The sequence below is a fragment of the Bombina bombina genome, chromosome 5 (assembly GCF_027579735.1).
Source record: "Bombina bombina isolate aBomBom1 chromosome 5, aBomBom1.pri, whole genome shotgun sequence".
Taxonomy (NCBI): domain Eukaryota; kingdom Metazoa; phylum Chordata; class Amphibia; order Anura; family Bombinatoridae; genus Bombina; species Bombina bombina.
The window spans coordinates 965,170,068-965,186,544 of record NC_069503.1 but is presented as its reverse complement, the minus strand read 5'-3'; the positions used below and the strand labels follow the sequence as shown (position 1 = coordinate 965,186,544).

Below are 16,477 nucleotides of genomic sequence, written 5' to 3'. Positions count from 1 at the left end.
TTTAGTTAGTTTATTTCATTGTATTTATTTGTAGGTATTGTATTTAATTAATTTATTGATAGTGTAGTGTTAGGTTTAATTGTAACTTAGGTTAGGATTTATTTTACAGGTAATTTTGTAATTATTTTAACTAGGTAACTATTAAATAGTTATTAACTATTTAATAGCTATTGTACCTGGTTAATATAATTACAAAGTTGCCTGTAAAATAAATATTAATCCTAAAATAGCTACAATATAATTATTATTTATATTGTAGCTATATTAGGGTTTATTTTACAGGTAAGTATTTAGCTTTAAATAGGAATAATTTATTTAATAATAGTTAATTTATTTCGTTAGATTTAAATTATATTTAAGTTAGGGGGGTGTTAGGGTTAGAGTTAGACTTAGCTGTAAGGGTTAATACATTTATTATAGTAGCGGTGAGATCCGGTCGGCAGATTAGGGGTTAATTATTGTAGGTAGGTGTAGGCAACGTTGTGGGGGGCAGATTAGGGGTTAATAAATATAATATAGGGGTCGGCGGTGTTAGGGGCAGCAGATTAGGGGTACATTGGTATAATGTAGCTGGCGGCGGTGTACGGAGCGGCAGATTAGGGGTTAATAATAATATGCAGGTGTCAGCGATAGCGAGGGCGGCAGATTAGGGGTTAATAAATATAATATAGGGGTCGGCGGTGTTAGGGGCAGCAAATTAGGGGTACATAGGGATAACGTAGGTTGCTGCGGTGTACGGAGCGGCAGATTAGGAGTTAATAATAATATGCAGGGATCAGCGATAGCGGGGGCGGCAGATTAGGGGTTAATAAGTGTAAGGTTAGGGGTGTTTAGACTCGGGGTTCATGTTAGGTGCAGACTTAGAAACTGTTTCCCCATAGAAAACAATGGGGCTGCGTTAGGAGCTGAATGCTGCTTTTTTGCAGGTGTTAGTTTTTTTTTCAGCTCAAACGGCCCCATTGTTTTCTATGGGGGAATCGTGCACAAGCACGTTTTTGAAGCTGGCCGCGTCCGTAAGCAACGCTGGTATTTAGAGTTGCAGTGGCGGTAAATATGCTATACGCTCCCTTTTTGGAGCCTAACGCAGCCCTTCTGTGAACTCTAAATACCAGCGGTATTTAAAAGGTGCGGGAGAAAAAAAGCACGCGTAGCTAACGCACCCCTTTGGCCGCCAAACTCTAAATCTAGCCGTTAGTGTTCCCAGGAAGGGAACCCTTGTGACCGGGGACAGAGAACTCTTTTCGATGTTCACCTTCCACCCGTGAGACCTTAGAAAGGCCAGTACAATCTCCATGTGATCCTTGGCTCTGGGAAAAGACAACGCCTGAATTAGGATGTCGTCTAGATAAGGCGCTACTGCTATGCCCCGCGGTCTTAGCACCGCCAGAAGGGAACCTAGCACCTTTGCGAAAATTCTGGGAGCAGTGGACAACCCGAAGGGAAGAGCCACAAACTGGTAATGCTTGTCCAGAAAAGCGAACCTGAGAAACTGGTGATGATCTTTGTGGATAGGAATATGTAAGTACGCATCCTTTAAATCCACGGTAGTCATATATTGACCTTCCTGGATCATTGGTAAGATCGTTCGAATGGTCTCCATCTTGAATGATGGGACTCTGAGGAATTTGTTTAGAATTTTTAGATCCAGGATTGGTCTGAAAGTTCCTTCTTTTTTGGGAACCACAAACAGGTTTGAATAAAAGCCCGTTCCTTGTTCTGCAATTGGAACTGAACATATCACTCCCATTGCGAGTAGATCTTCTACACAGCGTAAGAACGCCTCTTTCTTTATCTGGTCTGAAGACAGACGAGAAATGTGGAACCTTCCCCTTGGAGGGGAGTCCTTGAATTCTAGAAGATATCCCTGGGTAACAATCTCTACTGCCCAGGGATCGTGAACATCTCTTGCCCAAGCCTGAGCGAAGAGAGAGAGTCTGCCCCCTACCAGATCCAGTCCCAGATTGGGGGCTACCCCTTCATGCTGTCTTGGTAGCAGCTGCAGGCTTTTTGGCCTGTTTACCCTTGTTCCAGCCCTGGTAAGGCTTCCAGGTTGCCTTGGGCTGTGAAGCGTTACCCTCTTGCTTTGCAGCTGTAGAGGCTGAAGCCGGACCGCTCCTGAAGTTACGAAAGGAACGAAAATTAGCTTTGTTTCTAGCCTTAAAGGGTTTGTCCTGAGGAAGAGCATGGCCCTTTCCCCCGGTGATTTCTGAAATAATCTCTTTCAATTCTGGCCCGAAAAGGGTCTTCCCCTTGAAAGGGATATTTAACAATTTAGATTTTGACGACACATCGGCCGACCATGACTTGAGCCAAAGCGCTCTGCGCACCATTATGGCGAAACCTGAATTTTTTGCCGCTAACTTAGCTAATTGCAAGGCGGCATCTGTGATAAAAGAATAAGCCAGCTTTAGAGCCTTAATTCTATCCATAATTTCGTCATATGAGTTCTCAGTCTGTAGCGATTCCTCCAGCGCCTCAAACCAGAAAGCCGCTGCAGTAGTTACAGGAATAATGCAGGCAATGGGTTGGAGAAGGAAACCTTGTTGAACAAATATTTTCTTAAGTAAACCTTCTAATTTTTTATCCATAGGATCTTTAAAAGCACAACTGTCTTCAATTGGTATGGTTGTGCGCTTAGCAAGAGTAGAAACCGCTCCCTCAACCTTAGGGACCATCTGCCACAAGTCCCGTCTGGGGTCATTTATTGGGAACATTTTCTTAAAAATAGGGGGGGGGGGACAAAAGGGACACCTGGTCTATCCCACTCCCTAGTAACAATATCCGCAACCCTTTTAGGAATCGGAAACGCATCAGTGTATACAGGGACCTCTAGATACTTGTCCACTTTACATAATTTCTCTGGGACCACCATAGGATCACAATCATCCAGAGTGGCTAATACCTCCCTAAGCAATACGCGGAGGTGTTCCAGTTTAAATTTAAACGCTAATGAATCTGATTCTGCCCGCTGAGAAACCTTTCCTGAGTCAGAAATTTCTCCTTCAGACATCACATCCCTCACTGCCACTTCAGAGTGTTGTGAGGGTACATCAGATAAACCTCCCAAAGCTTCCGACTGCTCATAATCTGTTCTTAAAACAGAGTTATCACGCTTTGTAGGAATAGTCGCAAGGGAATTATCCATGACTGTCGCTAATTGTTGTAATGTATTAGGGGCCAATGCACTAGAGGTACTAGGCATCGCTTGCGCGGGTGTAACTGGTGGCGACACATGGGGAGAGGAAGGTGGGCTATCCTCGTTACCTTCCGTCAAAGAATCATCTAGGGCTACATTTTTAAGTGGCACAATATGATCTTTATAGTGTATAGACACATTAGTGCACTTGGAACACAATTGTAGAGGGGGTTCCACCATGGCTTCTAAAAACATAGAGCAAGGTCTCTCTTTAGTGTCAGACATGTTTAACAGACTAGTATAATTCACAAGCAGACTTAGAAACACTTAATTCAAATAAAATTTACAATTTGAAAAAAACGGTACTGTGCCTTTAAGAAATAAAAAGCGCACACAATTTTACCAAATCATGAAAAATTATCCAATCTCTCTGAAATTTGTACCACATGAGCTTAATGCTTTAAAATGATTGCACAGCGAATTTAAACTCGATTAACCCCTTAATGCCCAAACCGGAGCAACCTAAAGCTGACAACCGGTTAGTAAACTACAGCACCTTGCCACAGCTATTTGCTATGGCCCTACCTGCCCCTGGGGATTAGTTTGGTGGAAAATAAGCCTCTATGATGTCCTCAAGTAGTCTTTGGACCCTCCACGTGAAGCTGCATGAAGCTGTCTGCAATATCAACTGCGCAACTGAGGCGCGAAATTTAGGCCCCCTCCCTCTCCACTCCGGAGTTGTGGGGCCTTCAAAACCCTAGATAGGTGTCTAAACATATGCCATGTGGAAGAAAACCCCATATAACACACCAAAGTGTATAAAAAACGTCTATAATGAGTATTTTTTCTCTATTAAATAATCAATTGCCCTGTAACAGTGTCCACCAGCCTATTGAGCCCTGTTAAGTAAGCCTTCCTTCTATACGGAGTCTCAGAACATGGCTTATCTTCCCCACATGGGGATTCTTGTCAGTCTTCTAGCATTACTGAGTCTTGTCTAGAAAAAGATGACTGAACATACCTTGTAGCAGTTAAGCCTGCAAACTGTTCCCCCCAACTGAAGTTTTCTGGTACTCCTCAGTCCTGTGTGGGAACAGCAATGGATTTTAGTTACAACATGCTAAAATCATTTTCCTCTCAGCAGAATTCTTTATCACATTTCTGCTACAAAGTAAATGGTACAAACCGGTACCATTTAAAAATAACAAACTCTTGATTGAAGATATAAAACTACAAATCTAACGCCACATTCACTTTACCCTCCCGCAGAGTGGCCCTGCTGTCAGAGCCGGCAAAGAGAATGACTGGGGGGCGGAGCTAGAGGGGGAGCTATATGGACAGCTCTGCTGTGTGCTCTCTTTGCCACTTCCTGTAGGGAATGAGAATATCCCACAAGTAAAGGATGAAGCCGTGGACTGGATACACCTTGCGAGAGAAATTATCAATTTCCTTATATGACAGTTTCAGGAATGTGAAAAAATGCAAATAGCATAGCCCTCCGACATAGAAAAAGGCAAGAGGCAAAAGCAATGGGGCAATAAATAATGAAAAAAGTTTGGCACCAAGTATGACGAACAACGTAAAAAAAAAAATTTTTTGGCGCCAACCATGTCTGGAAATGACATACTCGCCTCACTAACAATGCAACCCTGTGTGAACCCCTGCATCAACTACGATGCCGGAAATGACGAACTAGCGTCAACGGATGTGCCTTTTCGAGCCAAAAAATTCTCACGCCAAGAATGACGCAATAAAGTGTAGCATTTAGCACACCCGCGAGCCTAAGACAGCCCGCAATTTAAAACAAGTAGTCAATTGAAAAAAAAGACTAAACCCCAGGTAAGAAAATATTTCTCAATATTAACTTTCCCAAATATGAAACTGACAATCTGCAAAAGGAAATACATGAACCTGACTCATGGCAAATATAAGTACAATACATAAATACATATATTTAGAACTTTATATAAATGCATAAAGTGCCAAACCATAGCTGAGGTGTCTTAAGAAATAAAAACATACTTACCAAAGGCACCCATCCACATATAGCAGATAACTGTTTCAGTACTGGTTTGGCTATCAGTAGAGGTAATGGTATATGAGAGTATATAGTCGATCTGAAAAGGGAGGTAGGAGATGAATCTCTATGACCGATAACAGAGAACCTATGAAATAGACCCCCGTTAGGAAAATCACTGCATTCAATAGGTAATACTCTCCACGTCCCTCTGACATTCGCTGTACTCTGAGAGGAATCGGGCTTCAAAATGCTGAGAAGCGCATGTCAACGTAGAAATCTTAGCACAAACTTACTTCACCACCTCCATAGGAGGCAAAGTTTGTAAAACTGAATTATGGGTGTGGTGAGGGGTGTATTTATAGGCATTTTGAGGTTTGGGAAACCTCCTGGTAGGATTGTATATCCCATACGTCACTAGCTCATGGACTCTTGCCAATTACATGAAAGAAATATACATAATGTAAACTTAGCTATGGTTATACTAGTTATGTACAGTATGTGTGTGCATATATATATATATATATATATATATATATATATATATATATATATATATACATACACATACACACACACAAACACATGCATTATAGAGGTTTGTACCTTTTTTTTAAAAAAAACAGAATTTATGTTTACCTGATAAATTTCTTTCTCCAACGGTGTGTCCGGTCCACGGCGTCATCCTTACTTGTGGGATATTCTCTTCCCCAACAGGAAATGGCAAAGAGCCCAGCAAAGCTGGTCACATGATCCCTCCTAGGCTCCGCCTACCCCAGTCATTCGACCGACGTTAAGGAGGAATAATAGCATAGGAGAAACCATATGGTACCGTGGTGACTGTAGTTAAAGAAAATAAATTATCAGACCTGATTAAAAAACCAGGGCGGGCCGTGGACCGGACACACCGTTGGAGAAAGAAATTTATCAGGTAAACATAAATTCTGTTTTCTCCAACATAGGTGTGTCCGGTCCACGGCGTCATCCTTACTTGTGGGAACCAATACCAAAGCTTTAGGACACGGATGAAGGGAGGGAGCAAATCAGGTCACCTAAATGGAAGGCACCACGGCTTGCAAAACCTTTCTCCCAAAAATAGCCTCAGAAGAAGCAAAAGTATCAAACTTGTAAAATTTGGTAAAAGTGTGCAGTGAAGACCAAGTCGCTGCCCTACATATCTGATCAACAGAAGCCTCGTTCTTGAAGGCCCATGTGGAAGCCACAGCCCTAGTGGAATGAGCTGTGATTCTTTCGGGAGGCTGCCGTCCGGCAGTCTCGTAAGCCAATCTGATGATGCTTTTAATCCAAAAAGAGAGAGAGGTAGAAGTTGCTTTTTGACCTCTCCTTTTACCTGAATAAACAACAAACAAGGAAGATGTTTGTCTAAAATCCTTTGTAGCATCTAAATAGAATTTTAGAGCGCGAACAACATCCAAATTGTGCAACAAGCGTTCCTTCTTTGAAACTGGTTTCGGACACAGAGAAGGTACGATAATCTCCTGGTTAATGTTTTTGTTAGAAACAACTTTTGGAAGAAAACCAGGTTTAGTACGTAAAACCACCTTATCTGCATGGAACACCAGATAAGGAGGAGAACACTGCAGAGCAGATCATTCTGAAACTCTTCTAGCAGAAGAAATTGCAACTAAAAACAAAACTTTCCAAGATAATAACTTAATATCAACGGAATGTAAGGGTTCAAACGGAACCCCCTGAAGAACTGAAAGAACTAAATTGAGACTCCAAGGAGGAGTCAAAGGTTTGTAAACAGGCTTGATTCTAACCAGAGCCTGAACAAAGGCTTGAACATCTGGCACAGCTGCCAGTTTTTTGTGAAGTAACACCGACAAGGCAGAAATCTGTCCCTTCAGGGAACTTGCCGATAATCCTTTTTCCAATCCTTCTTGAAGGAAGGATAGAATCCTAGGAATCTTAACCTTGTCCCAAGGGAATCCTTTAGATTCACACCAACAGATATATTTTTTCCAAATTTTGTGGTAAATCTTTCTAGTTACAGGCTTTCTGGCCTGAACAAGAGTATCGATAACAGAATCTGAGAAACCTCGCTTCGATAAAATCAAGCGTTCAATCTCCAAGCAGTCAGCTGGAGTGAAACCAGATTCGGATGTTCGAACGGACCCTGAACAAGAAGGTCTCGTCTCAAAGGTAGCTTCCAAGGTGGAGCCGATGACATATTCACCAGATCTGCATACCAAGTCCTGCGTGGCCACGCAGGAGCTATCAAGATCACCGACGCCCTCTCCTGATTGATCCTGGCTACCAGCCTGGGGATGAGAGGAAACGGCGGGAACACATAAGCTAGTTTGAAGGTCCAAGGTGCTACTAGTGCATCCACTAGAGCCGCCTTGGGATCCCTGGATCTGGACCCGTAGCAAGGAACTTTGAAGTTCTGACGAGAGGCCATCAGATCCATGTCTGGAATGCCCCATAGTTGAGTGACTTGGGCAAAGATTTCCGGATGGAGTTCCCACTCCCCCGGATGCAATGTCTGACGACTCAGAAAATCCGCTTCCCAATTTTCCACTCCCGGGATGTGGATAGCAGACAGGTGGCAGGAGTGAGACTCCGCCCATAGAATAATCTTGGTCACTTCTTCCATCGCTAGGGAACTCCTTGTTCCCCCCTGATGGTTGATGTACGCAACAGTCGTCATGTTGTCTGATTGAAACCGTATGAACTTGGTCCTCGCTAGCTGAGGCCAAGCCTTGAGAGCATTGAATATCGCTCTCAGTTCCAGAATATTTATCGGTAGAAGAGATTCTTCCCGAGACCAAAGACCCTGAGCTTTCAGGGATCCCCAGACCGCGCCCCAGCCCATCAGACTGGCGTCGGTCGTGACAATGACCCACTCTGGTCTGCGGAATGTCATCCCTCGTGACAGGTTGTCCAGGGACAGCCACCAACGGAGTGAGTCTCTGGTCCTCTGATTTACTTGTATCTTTGGAGACAAGTCTGTATAGTCCCCATTCCACTGACTGAGCATGCACAGTTGTAATGGTCTTAGATGAATGCGCGCAAAAGGAACTATGTCCATTGCCGCTACCATCAACCCGATCACTTCCATGCACTGAGCTACGGAAGGAAGAGGAACGGAATGAAGAATTCGACAAGAGTCCAGAAGTTTTGTCTTTCTGGCCTCTGTTAGAAAAATCCTCATTTCTGAGGAGTCTATAATTGTTCCCAAGAAGGGAACCCTTGTTGACGGGGATAGAGAACTCTTTTCCACGTTCACTTTCCAGCCGTGAGATCTGAGAAAGGCCAGGACAATGTCCGTGTGAGCCTTTGCTCGAGGGAGGGACGACGCTTGAATCAGAATGTCGTCCAGGTAAGGTACTACTGCAATGCCCCTTGGTCTTAGCACCGCTAGAAGGGACCCTAGTACCTTTGTGAAAATCCTTGGAGCAGTGGCTAATCCGAAAGGAAGCGCCACGAACTGGTAATGTTTGTCCAGGAATGCAAACCTTAGGAACCGATGATGTTCCTTGTGGATAGGAATATGTAGATACGCATCCTTTAAATCCACCGTGGTCATGAATTGACCTTCCTGGATGGAAGGAAGGATAGTTCGAATGGTTTCCATCTTGAACGATGGGACCTTGAGAAATTTGTTTAAGATCTTGAGATCTAGGATTGGTCTGAACGTTCCCTCTTTTTTGGGAACTATGAACAGATTGGAGTAGAACCCCATCCCTTGTTCTCTCAATGGAACAGGATGAATCACTCCCATTTTTAACAGGTCTTCTACACAATGTAAGAACGCCTGTCTTTTTATGTGGTCTGAAGACAACTGAGACCTGTGGAACCTCCCCCTTGGGGGAAGTCCCTTGAATTCCAGAAGATAACCCTGGGAGACTATTTCTAGCGCCCAAGGATCCAGAACATCTCTTGCCCAAGCCTGAGCGAAGAGAGAGAGTCTGCCCCCCACCAGATCCGGTCCCGGATCGGGGGCCAATATTTCATGCTGTCTTGGTAGCAGTGGCAGGTTTCTTGGCCTGCTTTCCCTTGTTCCAGCCTTGCATTGGTCTCCAAGCTGGCTTGGCCTGAGAAGTATTACCCTCTTGCTTAGAGGACGTAGCACCTTGGGCTGGTCCGTTTTTACGAAAGGGACGAAAATTAGGTCTATTTTTTGCCTTGAAAGGCCGATCCTGAGGAAGGGCATGGCCCTTACCCCCAGTGATATCAGAGATAATCTCTTTCAAGTCAGGACCAAACAGCGTTTTCCCCTTGAAAGGAATGTTTAGTAGCTTGTTCTTGGAAGACGCATCAGCCGACCAAGATTTCAACCAAAGCGCTCTGCGCGCCACAATAGCAAACCCAGAATTCTTAGCCGCTAACTTAGCCAATTGCAAAGAGGCGTCTAGAGTGAAAGAATTAGCCAATTTGAGAGCATTGACTCTGTCCATAATCTCCTCATAAGGAGGAGAGTCACTATCGAGCACCTTAATCAGTTCATCAAACCAGAAATATGCGGCTGTAGTGACAGGGACAATGCATGAAATGGGTTGTAGAAGGTAACCCTGCTGAACAAACATCTTTTTAAGCAAACCTTCTAATTTTTTATCCATAGGATCTTTGAAAGCACAACTATCCTCTATGGGAATAGTGGTGCGTTTGTTTAAAGTAGAAACCGCTCCCTCGACCTTGGGGACTGACTGCCATAAGTCCTTTCTGGGGTCGACCATAGGAAACAATTTTTTAAATATGGGGGGAGGGACGAAAGGAATACCGGGCCTTTCCCATTCTTTATTAACAATGTCCGCCACCCGCTTGGGTATAGGAAAAGCTTCTGGGAGCCCCGGCACCTCTAGGAACTTGTCCATTTTACATAGTTTCTCTGGGATGACCAAATTTTCACAATCATCCAGAGTGGATAATACCTCCTTAAGCAAAATGCGGAGATGTTCCATTTTAAATTTAAAAGTAATCACATCAGATTCAGCCTGCTGAGAAATGTTCCCTAAATCAGTAATTTCTCCCTCAGACAAAACCTCCCTGGCCCCCTCAGATTGGGTTAGGGGCCCTTCAGAGATATTAATATCAGCGTCGTCATGCTCTTCAGTAACTAAAACAGAGCATCCACGCTTACGCTGACAAGGGTTCATTTTGGCTAAAATGTTTTTGACAGAAACAGAATTTATGTTTACCTGATAAATTTCTTTCTCCAACGGTGTGTCCGGTCCACGGCGTCATCCTTACTTGTGGGATATTCTCTTCCCCAACAGGAAATGGCAAAGAGCCCAGCAAAGCTGGTCACATGATCCCTCCTAGGCTCCGCCTACCCCAGTCATTCGACCGACGTTAAGGAGGAATAATAGCATTGGAGAAACCATATGGTACCGTGGTGACTGTTGTTAAAGAAAATAAATTATCAGACCTGATTAAAAAACCAGGGCGGGCCGTGGACCGGACACACCGTTGGAGAAAGAAATTTATCAGGTAAACATAAATTCTGTTTTCTCCAACATAGGTGTGTCCGGTCCACGGCGTCATCCTTACTTGTGGGAACCAATACCAAAGCTTTAGGACACGGATGAAGGGAGGGAGCAAATCAGGTCACCTAAATGGAAGGCACCACGGCTTGCAAAACCTTTCTCCCAAAAATAGCCTCAGAAGAAGCAAAAGTATCAAACTTGTAAAATTTGGTAAAAGTGTGCAGTGAAGACCAAGTCGCTGCCCTACATATCTGATCAACAGAAGCCTCGTTCTTGAAGGCCCATGTGGAAGCCACAGCCCTAGTGGAATGAGCTGTGATTCTTTCGGGAGGCTGCCGTCCGGCAGTCTCGTAAGCCAATCTGATGATGCTTTTAATCCAAAAAGAGAGAGAGGTAGAAGTTGCTTTTTGACCTCTCCTTTTACCTGAATAAACAACAAACAAGGAAGATGTTTGTCTAAAATCCTTTGTAGCATCTAAATAGAATTTTAGAGCGCGAACAACATCCAAATTGTGCAACAAGCGTTCCTTCTTTGAAACTGGTTTCGGACACAGAGAAGGTACGATAATCTCCTGGTTAATGTTTTTGTTAGAAACAACTTTTGGAAGAGAACCAGGTTTAGTACGTAAAACCACCTTATCTGCATGGAACACCAGATAAGGAGGAGAACACTGCAGAGCAGATAATTCTGAAACTCTTCTAGCAGAAGAAATTGCAACTAAAAACAAAACTTTCCAAGATAATAACTTAATATCAACGGAATGTAAGGGTTCAAACGGAACCCCCTGAAGAACTGAAAGAACTAAATTGAGACTCCAAGGAGGAGTCAAAGGTTTGTAAACAGGCTTGATTCTAACCAGAGCCTGAACAAAGGCTTGAACATCTGGCACAGCTGCCAGTTTTTTGTGAAGTAACACCGACAAGGCAGAAATCTGTCCCTTCAGGGAACTTGCCGATAATCCTTTTTCCAATCCTTCTTGAAGGAAGGATAGAATCCTAGGAATCTTAACCTTGTCCCAAGGGAATCCTTTAGATTCACACCAACAGATATATTTTTTCCAAATTTTGTGGTAAATCTTTCTAGTTACAGGCTTTCTGGCCTGAACAAGAGTATCGATAACAGAATCTGAGAAACCTCGCTTCGATAAAATCAAGCGTTCAATCTCCAAGCAGTCAGCTGGAGTGAAACCAGATTCGGATGTTCGAACGGACCCTGAACAAGAAGGTCTCGTCTCAAAGGTAGCTTCCAAGGTGGAGCCGATGACATATTCACCAGATCTGCATACCAAGTCCTGCGTGGCCACGCAGGAGCTATCAAGATCACCGACGCCCTCTCCTGATTGATCCTGGCTACCAGCCTGGGGATGAGAGGAAACGGCGGGAACACATAAGCTAGTTTGAAGGTCCAAGGTGCTACTAGTGCATCCACTAGAGCCGCCTTGGGATCCCTGGATCTGGACCCGTAGCAAGGAACTTTGAAGTTCTGACGAGAGGCCATCAGATCCATGTCTGGAATGCCCCATAGTTGAGTGACTTGGGCAAAGATTTCCGGATGGAGTTCCCACTCCCCCGGATGCAATGTCTGACGACTCAGAAAATCCGCTTCCCAATTTTCCACTCCCGGGATGTGGATAGCAGACAGGTGGCAGGAGTGAGACTCCGCCCATAGAATAATCTTGGTCACTTCTTCCATCGCTAGGGAACTCCTTGTTCCCCCCTGATGGTTGATGTACGCAACAGTCGTCATGTTGTCTGATTGAAACCGTATGAACTTGGTCCTCGCTAGCTGAGGCCAAGCCTTGAGAGCATTGAATATCGCTCTCAGTTCCAGAATATTTATCGGTAGAAGAGATTCTTCCCGAGACCAAAGACCCTGAGCTTTCAGGGATCCCCAGACCGCGCCCCAGCCCATCAGACTGGCGTCGGTCGTGACAATGACCCACTCTGGTCTGCGGAATGTCATCCCTCGTGACAGGTTGTCCAGGGACAGCCACCAACGGAGTGAGTCTCTGGTCCTCTGGTTTACTTGTATCCTTGGAGACAAGTCTGTATAGTCCCCATTCCACTGACTGAGCATGCACAGTTGTAATGGTCTTAGATGAATGCGCGCAAAAGGAACTATGTCCATTGCCGCTACCATCAACCCGATCACTTCCATGCACTGAGCTACGGAAGGAAGAGGAACGGAATGAAGAATTCGACAAGAGTCCAGAAGTTTTGTCTTTCTGGCCTCTGTTAGAAAAATCCTCATTTCTGAGGAGTCTATAATTGTTCCCAAGAAGGGAACCCTTGTTGACGGGGATAGAGAACTCTTTTCCACGTTCACTTTCCAGCCGTGAGATCTGAGAAAGGCCAGGACGATGTCCGTGTGAGCCTTTGCTCGAGGGAGGGACGACGCTTGAATCAGAATGTCGTCCAGGTAAGGTACTACTGCAATGCCCCTTGGTCTTAGCACCGCTAGAAGGGACCCTAGTACCTTTGTGAAAATCCTTGGAGCAGTGGCTAATCCGAAAGGAAGCGCCACGAACTGGTAATGTTTGTCCAGGAATGCAAACCTTAGGAACCGATGATGTTCCTTGTGGATAGGAATATGTAGATACGCATCCTTTAAATCCACCGTGGTCATGAATTGACCTTCCTGGATGGAAGGAAGGATAGTTCGAATGGTTTCCATCTTGAACGATGGGACCTTGAGAAATTTGTTTAAGATCTTGAGATCTAGGATTGGTCTGAACGTTCCCTCTTTTTTGGGAACTATGAACAGATTGGAGTAGAACCCCATCCCTTGTTCTCTCAATGGAACAGGATGAATCACTCCCATTTTTAACAGGTCTTCTACACAATGTAAGAACGCCTGTCTTTTTATGTGGTCTGAAGACAACTGAGACCTGTGGAACCTCCCCCTTGGGGGAAGTCCCTTGAATTCCAGAAGATAACCCTGGGAGACTATTTCTAGCGCCCAAGGATCCAGAACATCTCTTGCCCAAGCCTGAGCGAAGAGAGAGAGTCTGCCCCCCACCAGATCCGGTCCCGGATCGGGGGCCAATATTTCATGCTGTCTTGGTAGCAGTGGCAGGTTTCTTGGCCTGCTTTCCCTTGTTCCAGCCTTGCATTGGTCTCCAAGCTGGCTTGGCCTGAGAAGTATTACCCTCTTGCTTAGAGGACGTAGCACCTTGGGCTGGTCCGTTTTTACGAAAGGGACGAAAATTAGGTCTATTTTTTGCCTTGAAAGGCCGATCCTGAGGAAGGGCATGGCCCTTACCCCCAGTGATATCAGAGATAATCTCTTTCAAGTCAGGACCAAACAGCGTTTTCCCCTTGAAAGGAATGTTTAGTAGCTTGTTCTTGGAAGACGCATCAGCCGACCAAGATTTCAACCAAAGCGCTCTGCGCGCCACAATAGCAAACCCAGAATTCTTAGCCGCTAACTTAGCCAATTGCAAAGAGGCGTCTAGAGTGAAAGAATTAGCCAATTTGAGAGCATTGACTCTGTCCATAATCTCCTCATAAGGAGGCGAGTCACTATCGAGCACCTTAATCAGTTCATCAAACCAGAAATATGCGGCTGTAGTGACAGGGACAATGCATGAAATGGGTTGTAGAAGGTAACCCTGCTGAACAAACATCTTTTTAAGCAAACCTTCTAATTTTTTATCCATAGGATCTTTGAAAGCACAACTATCCTCTATGGGAATAGTGGTGCGTTTGTTTAAAGTAGAAACCGCTCCCTCGACCTTGGGGACTGACTGCCATAAGTCCTTTCTGGGGTCGACCATAGGAAACAATTTTTTAAATATGGGGGGAGGGACGAAAGGAATACCGGGCCTTTCCCATTCTTTATTAACAATGTCCGCCACCCGCTTGGGTATAGGAAAAGCTTCTGGGAGCCCCGGCACCTCTAGGAACTTGTCCATTTTACATAGTTTCTCTGGGATGACCAAATTTTCACAATCATCCAGAGTGGATAATACCTCCTTAAGCAAAATGCGGAGATGTTCCAATTTAAATTTAAATGTAATCACATCAGATTCAGCCTGCTGAGAAATGTTCCCTAAATCAGTAATTTCTCCCTCAGACAAAACCTCCCTGGCCCCCTCAGATTGGGTTAGGGGCCCTTCAGAGATATTAATATCAGCGTCGTCATGCTCTTCAGTAACTAAAACAGAGCATCCACGCTTACGCTGACAAGGGTTCATTTTGGCTAAAATGTTTTTGACAGAATTATCCATTACAGCCGTTAATTGTTGCATAGTAAGGAGTATTGGCGCGCTAGATGTACTAGGGGCCTCCTGAGTGGGCAAGACTCGTGTAGACGAAGGAGGGAATGATGCAGTACCATGCTTACTCCCCTCACTTGAGGAATCATCTTGGGCATCATTGTCATTATCACATAAATCACATTTATTTAAATGAATAGGAATTCTGGCTTCCCCACATTCAGAACACAGTCTATCTGGTAGTTCAGACATGTTAAACAGGCATAAACTTGATAAGAAAGTACAAAAAACGTTTTGAAATAAAACCGTTACTGTCACTTTAAATTTTAAACTGAACACACTTTATTACTGCAATTGCGAAAAAACATGAAGGAATTGTTCAAAATTCACCAAACTTTCACCACAGTGTCTTAAAGCCTTGAAAATATTGCACACCAATTTTGGAAGCTTTAACCCTTAAAATAACGGAACCGGAGCCGTTTTAAGCTTTAACCCCTTTACAGTCCCTGGTATCTGCTTTGCTGAGACCCAACCAAACCCAAAGGGGAATACGATACCAAATGACGCCTTCAGAAGTCCTTTATAAGTATCAGAGCTCCTCTCACATGCGACTGCATGCCATGCCTCTCAAAAACAAGTGCGCAACACCGGCGCGAAAATGAGACTCTGCCTATGCTTTGGGAAAGCCCCTAAAGAATAAGGTGTCTAAAACAGTGCCTGCCGATATTATTATATCAAAATACCCAGAATAAATGATTCCTCAAGGCTAAATAAGTGTTAATATCAATCGATTTAGCCCAAAAAAGGTCTACAGTCTAAATAAGCCCTTGTGAAGCCCTTATTTACAATCGTAATAAACATGGCTTACCGGATCCCATAGGGAAAATGACAGCTTCCAGCATTACATCGTCTTGTTAGAATGTGTCATACCTCAAGCAGCAAAGGACTGCAAACTGTTCCCCCAACTGAAGTTAATTGCTCTCAACAGTCCTGTGTGGAACAGCCATGGATTTTAGTTACGGTTGCTAAAATCATTTTCCTCATACAAACAGAATTCTTCATCTCTTTTCTGTTTCTGAGTAAATAGTACGTACCAGCACTATTTGAAAATAACAAACTCTTGATTGAATAATGAAAAACTACAGTTAAACACTAAAAAACTCTAAGCCATCTCCGTGGAGATGTTGCCTGTACAACGGCAAAGAGAATGACTGGGGTAGGCGGAGCCTAGGAGGGATCATGTGACCAGCTTTGCTGGGCTCTTTGCCATTTCCTGTTGGGGAAGAGAATATCCCACAAGTAAGGATGACGCCGTGGACCGGACACACCTATGTTGGAGAAATTATCCATTACAGCCGTTAATTGTTGCATAGTAAGGAGTATTGGCGCGCTAGATGTACTAGGGGCCTCCTGAGTGGGCAAGACTCGTGTAGACGAAGGAGGGAATGATGCAGTACCATGCTTACTCCCCTCACTTGAGGAATCATCTTGGGCATCATTGTCATTATCACATAAATCACATTTATTTAAATGAATAGGAATTCTGGCTTCCCCACATTCAGAACACAGTCTATCTGGTAGTTCAGACATGTTAAACAGGCATAAACTTGATAAGAAAGAACAAAAAACGTTTTGAAATAAAACCGTTACTGTC

At 44.1% G+C, this 16,477-nt stretch overlaps 1 protein-coding gene across 1 annotated transcript in view; it reads right to left on the bottom strand.

Annotated features, from left to right (window-relative positions):
• Positions 1-16,477, bottom strand: part of LRRCC1 (leucine rich repeat and coiled-coil centrosomal protein 1) — a 418,892-nt gene that overhangs the window by 299,922 nt on the left and 102,493 nt on the right. The window lies entirely within an intron of this gene.